Source organism: Nematolebias whitei, chromosome 1 (genome assembly GCF_014905685.2).
Source record: "Nematolebias whitei isolate Nwh7 chromosome 1, NemWhi1, whole genome shotgun sequence".
Taxonomy (NCBI): domain Eukaryota; kingdom Metazoa; phylum Chordata; class Actinopteri; order Cyprinodontiformes; family Rivulidae; genus Nematolebias; species Nematolebias whitei.
In genome coordinates this window covers 29752977-29760192 of record NC_056498.1, presented here as the reverse complement: position 1 = coordinate 29760192, position 7216 = coordinate 29752977, and positions in this window count along the sequence as shown.

Genomic DNA, 7216 nt, shown 5'->3' with positions numbered 1-7216 from the left:
TTTTTTGTTGTTATATACCTGGATGACTGAGAAAACAAACTTTGTGTTTTTGAAACCATTAGTGAAAAGGCCAGACTTCAGGGGTATCTGAGGCAGGCTTGAAACAAGAGTCAGGGTGGCTTCTGGGTAATACCAGATGGCTAGGCCTCAGACTGACGAAGCCTCTTGGATGAGAGGCGAAACGTTTCTTTTTAACAAAAAAACGAAGTCCAGATGACATGATTCAACCTTTTTTGTTGTTATATACCTGGATGACTGAGAAAACAAACTTTGTGTTTTTGAAACCATTAGTGAAAAGGCCAGACTTCAGGGGTATCTGAGGCAGGCTTGAAACACAAGAGTCAGGGTGGCTTCTGGGTAATACCAGATGGCTAGGCCTCAGACTGACGAAGCCTCTTGGATGAGGGGCGAAACGTTTCTTTTTAACAAAAAAACGAAGTCCAGATGACATGATTCAACCTTTTTTGTTGTTAAACTTCTAGTACACTTCCTCATTTTTTGTGTAAAATAAGTATACTTGTATACTTTTTGCTAAGGGCTGTAGTACAACAAATACAATAAAAACAACTTGTCGTGTGTCTTAACTTTCTTTCTTGATCCTGAAACATAGCTTCCCTTCTAATGGTTACAGCAGAATCAATTTTAAAACGCATAAATTTTTTTAAACAACATAAAAAGTTCAACCTTACTTGTGTGGAAGATGGAGCAACTTGTGACCGTTGGAACTTCGTAGTTCCCGCCCTGACCACTGGAGGTCCGCGTTTTCCACTCCAACAACATTTTACTAATTAAAGTTACCAAACTGTGAAGTTATTTTTTTTTTTTCCTGATTTATTTCGCTGAAAGTTCAAATAACTTTTATCTGGCTGTAAAACGAAAACAACAAAACAACACAGAGCCGATATGACAGCTGTCAAAAGCATAAAGCTGCTACCAGAGCTAACCTGCTAATTAGCATCTCAGTTAACAGGTGGGTCTGAACAAAATGGCGACAGCTGAGAGTGAACACGACTGACAGCTTTCAGAGTCGACTGGGTCCAGGTAACTGTGCCATGAAGGTGACATTAATAGCTTTTGATACTTTGTTTGGGTGAGTATAAGTATGAAAAGTCTGAGTTTAGTTGCAGCGTCTTGCAGTGTCTAAAAAGTATAATTGTTTCAGTGTCTTGATGCTGATGGCCTTACCTTTCTGTGTCAGCAGTCCTCCATTTTTACCTCCAGGTAAGCTGCTTTAGTTTATAATAACGACTTTAAAAGATTTACTCAGTCAGCTGCCTTTAAGTAATAATAAAGCCAAGAAAATTAGTAAAATGTAAAAAAAAATAATAATAATTGTTTAAGTAAAAAGTGAAAGTTTGCCCCTAAATAACATTAGCAGTACATAAAAAAGTCATAACTATTAAATTTATTTTATTTTTAAAGCACCAAGTCACAACAGAAGTCAGGGCACTGATTGATATACATAAAAAGTAACTTAACATTATTTATCTGAGGAGCAGACTGCTTTGAATTCAATTCCATCGCAGAACTCTCATTTTGAGCAAGCATGAAGGCGACAGTGGAAAGGAAAAACTCCCTCACGAGGAAGAAACCTTTGGCAGAACCAGGACAAGTGGTCATCCGCTTCGGTCGGCTGGGTTTGAGAGGAACAGGAAGGAAGAACGGATACACAATGGCAGGTTGTGAATCACATGCCAAGATAGAAATAATATCAAATGCAAATAATTAATTTGTAACAGTTCCTTTAAGGAAATGAGGTCAATTTGGCCCCTAGTCTAAGCCTACAGCAGCATAACAAGCTAACCCTAATTATAGAATTTATCAAAAAGGAAAGTCCCAGTCTTAAAACTGGACAATGTTTCAGCCTTATAGAGAAACAGGAAGTTGGTTCCACAAGAGAGGAGCCTGATAACTGAACGATCTTCCTCCATTCTGCTTTTGGAAACTCTAGGAATTGCGAGTAAGCCTGCAATCTAAGAGCAAAGTGCTCTGTTAGGAAAATATGGAACAATAAGATCTTGACTATAAGATGGAGCTAGGTTGTTGAACGCTTTGTAGATTAGAAGTAAGATTTTGAATTCAATTCTGTATTTGACAGGGAGCCAATGGAGAGAAGCTAAAACTGGAGAGATGTGATCTCTCCCACTAACTCCAGTTAAGACTCTGGCAGCAGCATTCTGGATTAACTGAAGACTTTTTAAAGAAGTTTTTGGACACCCGGATAACACTGATAATCAGGAGACGCACTAAACTTATTAAAACTATAACATTTGCACTTTTACATGTTCTATAATATAAACATATAAAACATTTTGCATATAAAATCTTGAATTGAGTTTATTTTTACATTTTAAGTCAATCTGTCCCATAGTACTTACTTTTCCTTTGAATTTGTTCAGAAACTATTTTCGATTACTTGTAAGGTAACCTATGTTATGGATAAATAACTTTTTTTAAACAGGGATAGTTTATAGAAATGGAAGCAAATCAAAATGGATTGGTTCAAAGCTAAATCTAAAGAAAAATGTGATGACGTAATGTCATTGAAGAATGGAACAAGCAAAAGTGGAGATGTTGAGAAAAAATTAAGATATGTATTGTTAAAAAATATTTTGAAAGACCATAATAAAATAATGTACAGAAGGTTGATTTAAATATTATTAACCATTATTCTCCAAAATTCATGCAACAGTTTACTACAAGTTTAATTTTATTCAAATTTTATGATTTTATTATGTTTTTGTTTTTATTTAAAGGTTTTCTGTCGATCAAAATGTTTGTGGATTTTTAGTTTTGGTATGAATTTTATTAATTTTTTTATGCAACATCAACATACTTATTAAATTTAAAAAAGATCAAAAGGGTGCCATTTCAGTTTTTTTTATTTTTTATTTTTTTTATTGTGCTTTCTGATCTTTTCTGAATTAACTTTACCACGTTTACACGTTTTACAGACACGTTTTATTTTGAACATTTGACTGAAAACTGATCTTGTTTTTGTTTCAGGAGCGTTTCAGACCAAATGTCTCGAGCGTCACTTCTGGCTTTCTGTTAAGTCCAGCTACCTTGGCCAGATGATCCAGTTTTATTATGAAGGTATTGTAGCCATTTCTATTTTTGACACCAAAATGTGCTAACACTAAAAAACTATTTCCGATGAGATTTGTAGACTGGTTTGTTCTTTTGTCACCAGACCTGTATGGACTCCACTCCCTGTCTCCTCAGGAGGCCACGCTCTGTGGCTACACCGTCCTGATGACGGCCGTTGGAGACCTGGTGTTTCGAGCCTCCTTCCTGGCCTGTCATGTAGACAGTCGGGTAGGTGCAGCTCAGTGTGGTGCTTAGCGTGAGTGTCCTCGATGTGAATCTGATCCCGTTGTTTCTCCTCTACAGGCCGGCACAGACTATTACCTGCGTCTCTGGATTGTTCATGTGCAGGAGGATGGAAAGGTGATGGGGTTGCCTCTCCAGTTCCACTGTGCGCTGCAGGAGACGTGGAGCCCCAGAGAGATCGTCTGCGAGGAGAACTACATGGAGGTAACCTGACATGTCTCAGACCTGTTACTGTGTGAGTGTGTATGAAGCGTCCACACAGTGGTGATCCATTTTTCTTCTGTACGTTGTTCAGCATCTTTCTCGTTCCACAGTTTTTGTGCTTTTTCAACAAATCATATTTCAAAACGTTCAGCTTGTTCAGGAGAAAGGTGCTATGACGTTTGGTATTGGTGCAACTTTAGCTTTTTGAAATATTTAGCTTTTTCTGACATTTTTTCTCATAGAAAATGAACTGAGCTCATTTTACATCCCTCATATCTTTCGATGTGTTTACAACCTTTTACTGCTCCTTTCACATTTTGTTCTGGTTCAGCTTCTTTCAGCTTCCTTGTGCAAATTTAAACTTATTTTTTTGCTACTAACGGCTAATTTCAGCAGTTTCGTTCTCCTTTAAGCTTCTTTCTGCTAACTAAAACATTTTTGTGCTTCTTACATTTTTCTTTTAATTTCAGCTTGTTATACTACTTTCAGCTGATTTCATCAAGTTTCAGCTTTTTCTGCTAGTTCAGCTACTATTTAGCTGTTATTATGCTAATTTAATCTTTTTCAGCTAATTCCTCATTTTTTTGCACTCATTTCAACTTTTTTCAGCCTATTCAGCAAAAAGATGTGCTCTCTCCACTTCCTTCTGGTAATTTAAGCTTCTTTCTGCTTTTTTTGGCTAAATTTCAGCTGTTTTTTTTTTCTAATTTCAGCTTTTTTCAGATAATTTCCACTTTTTATTGCTCATTTCTGCTTTCAGCAAACTTGTTCTTTCTACTTTCTTTGGCTAATTTAAGCTTGTTCTACCTTTTGAGCTACTTTTTTATTTAACATTTTTAGCTAATTTCAGCTTTTTTTCTTCTTTCGGCTGCTCCTTTCTTCAGGGGTCGCCACAGCGAACTAAGTCGCACAAAGAATTGGTAATTATTTTTACGCCAGATGTCCTTCCTGACACAACCACAGCCCTCTGTGTGGAGCAGAGAGCTGCTATCTAGAGCACCTGGGGGAGCAGATGGTGGGGGGGTTAAGGGCCTTGCTCAAGGGCCCATTAGTGAGGCAGATGAGGGTGGAGGCAGGTGTGGGTGCTTCACCAATCCCACCCACATTTTGATGTTGTCGGTACTCGGAGTTGAACCAGCGATCTTCCAATCACAGGCCCACCTTCTCTAACCTCTGCGCCTCCACTCCCTCTTTTTTAGCAAATTTCAGCTGTTTAAGATAAATTCAAGTTTTTCGTGATAATTTCTGCTACTTTCAGCCTAATTAACTTATTTCTGCTAATGTCTGCTTATTATGCGCCTTTCAGCTTTTTCTGCTTTTTCACCTACTATCCATTCAACCTTTATTTATACAGGTGTGTCTCATTTAGCTGTTTTATGCTAAATTTAGCTTTTTCAGCTAATTCAACATTTGTGTTTTGCTCATTTTAAGCTCCTTCCACTTCTTTCTGCCTTTTCAGCTACTATTCAGATTTTTTTTTGCGGGGGTGGGGGGGTGTAATTTCAGCCTTTTTTTTTTTAGCTAATTTCCAAATTTTTGTGCTATTTTCTGCTTCTTTAAACCTAATTCAACAAATACGTGTTCTTTCTGCTTTATTTTGCTAACTTAGGCTTGTTCTTCCATTTCGGCTACTTTCCAGCACGTTTTTAGCTCATTTCAGCTGTTTCTCAGCTAAAAGCATTCACACTGCATTTTCACAGGAAATGCAGTTTCTCTAGTTATTATTGAGCTTCATTACAGATCAGTCGTTCATAAACTCATAGTTGGTAAACAGATTTAAAGCCAAACCGTTTGTCAAATCAAACCTTGTGTTTTTCCGTTGTAGGTGTCCATTCAACTGCCCAACGCTTTCGTTATTCCCAGTAATAATAAGAATGTAAGTAAATGGTTCATTTCAACATGTTTTTGATTTTATCGCTGTAATCACGGGTCACAATAATTTGTTGCTTCTGTGTAGGACTGAATGCATTTCAAAACATACCTGTTCACGTCCTGTGGACTTGTAACTCATCTCTCATCACTGAGCAGGGCTTTGATGAGGCAGACATGACCGTCATGTTCCACAAACGTGACCGGCCAGAGAAGGAAGCTGTAGTTTTGTCCGTCAGGGAGGCTGCCGCTCTGGGATACTACGTCTCTCTGCAGACGTCCACACTCACTCTCCGCTGTCTTTACTCGTCTCTGCTGTCATTCTCTGTCAAGGTGACGTCTGAGGCTCGAGCCGGCATTGTTTACTTGTTTTACTGTATTTATTTATATTTTGCTTTCAAACAGACTAATTTGTAATCTTCTAAAATGTTCTTGATCAGTAGTTTTTCAAGCTTTTGGAAGGTCTTTTAATGTTTGGGGGGTTTTTTTGGCTGCTTTTCCACAAATTTTCAGTCCACCACTTGAACGTGTTTTTGTCTGTTCAGCTACTTGACTCTGATTTATGTATCGGTCAGGCATAAAAGCAACTAAACTCAGAAGAGAAACCAGTGTTGAGTAAACGTGCAACTAAAAACTTGGCAAAGAAACTATTTGGACCCTCGTTCTGCCTTTGTGACAAAAAGACCCACAAGTCCTCAGTGTTCAAACTGAGGCCTCGTGACTCATTTTGACCCACGGGCAGCAGGAGGCTTCAACTGGATCTCCTAAAGTGATGGCTAGCTAGCTAGCTTTTTTAGGCCTGACACCTCTTTTTTCCCCTTTACTGGCCCCTTATCTTTTTTTGTCCCCCATTGCAGTGGGAAGAGGAGAACAGGACTCCTCCATTTGTCCATCTTGCAAGCTTTATAACTTGAAAAAGAAGTTTGGTGTGTGGCTGCATTTAAGCATAGGAACGGTCACTAAAGGTTGGGTTGCCACATCAAAATCCAAGATGGCCACTGCCGTATATGTATGTAAACCAGCCACCCAAATCATTTGAGGACAGTTTGCTTTCCAGTTTTTATTTTGCTTAAAAGTATAGTCTCCAAATTATTTGGATGGCAAATTACAGTATTAATCTATGGGTGGCAAGGCCTCCATTGGGCAACCCCTGGCTCCACCATTACACCTGCTGGTGGATAAATTGCTCCCTCTACTCACCAGGATCCATCACTGTTTCTCAGACAAGCCAAAAAATATAAACCCTCTCTTCTCCACAGTGTAACTCCTACCCAGTTTGAACATCTTGCACCAAAACATTAAGGTTTACTAACAATCCCTGTTCAATTCAATTCAAAAATACTTTATTAATCCCAAAGGGAAATTAAGTGTTGTTGTAGCTCATCCTCCTGGTTTCATTCAAGAGTTGTTAGATGCTGATGGCTGTGGGCAGGAAGGATCTCCTGCAGTGAATCTGAAGAATCTGGCCACAGATACTGATCCGTCCACCCGGATCCAGCTTGCTGTCCGATCTGGCAGCTTCTCGGTCCTCCTGGTCAGCAGGACTGCCTGCCAGAATTCCTCCCTGAACGATGGCCACTCCTCCCAGCAGTCTGCCGAGCTGAAGGTGCCGAGAGATGATCCCGGTCCTCCCGCCGTCACAAGCCAAGCCTCCCACCAGTTCCAGGATCTTGGCAGTGAGGTACTCGAGCACCACCACCAGATTGATGGGAATTCGTCCATGGCACCTCCTTTTCAACTCATTTGGGATTGGGGGCTGTAGTTGAGATATTTGAACTTTTGAGATGTTAATCAGCTCAAGCGGTTGTTA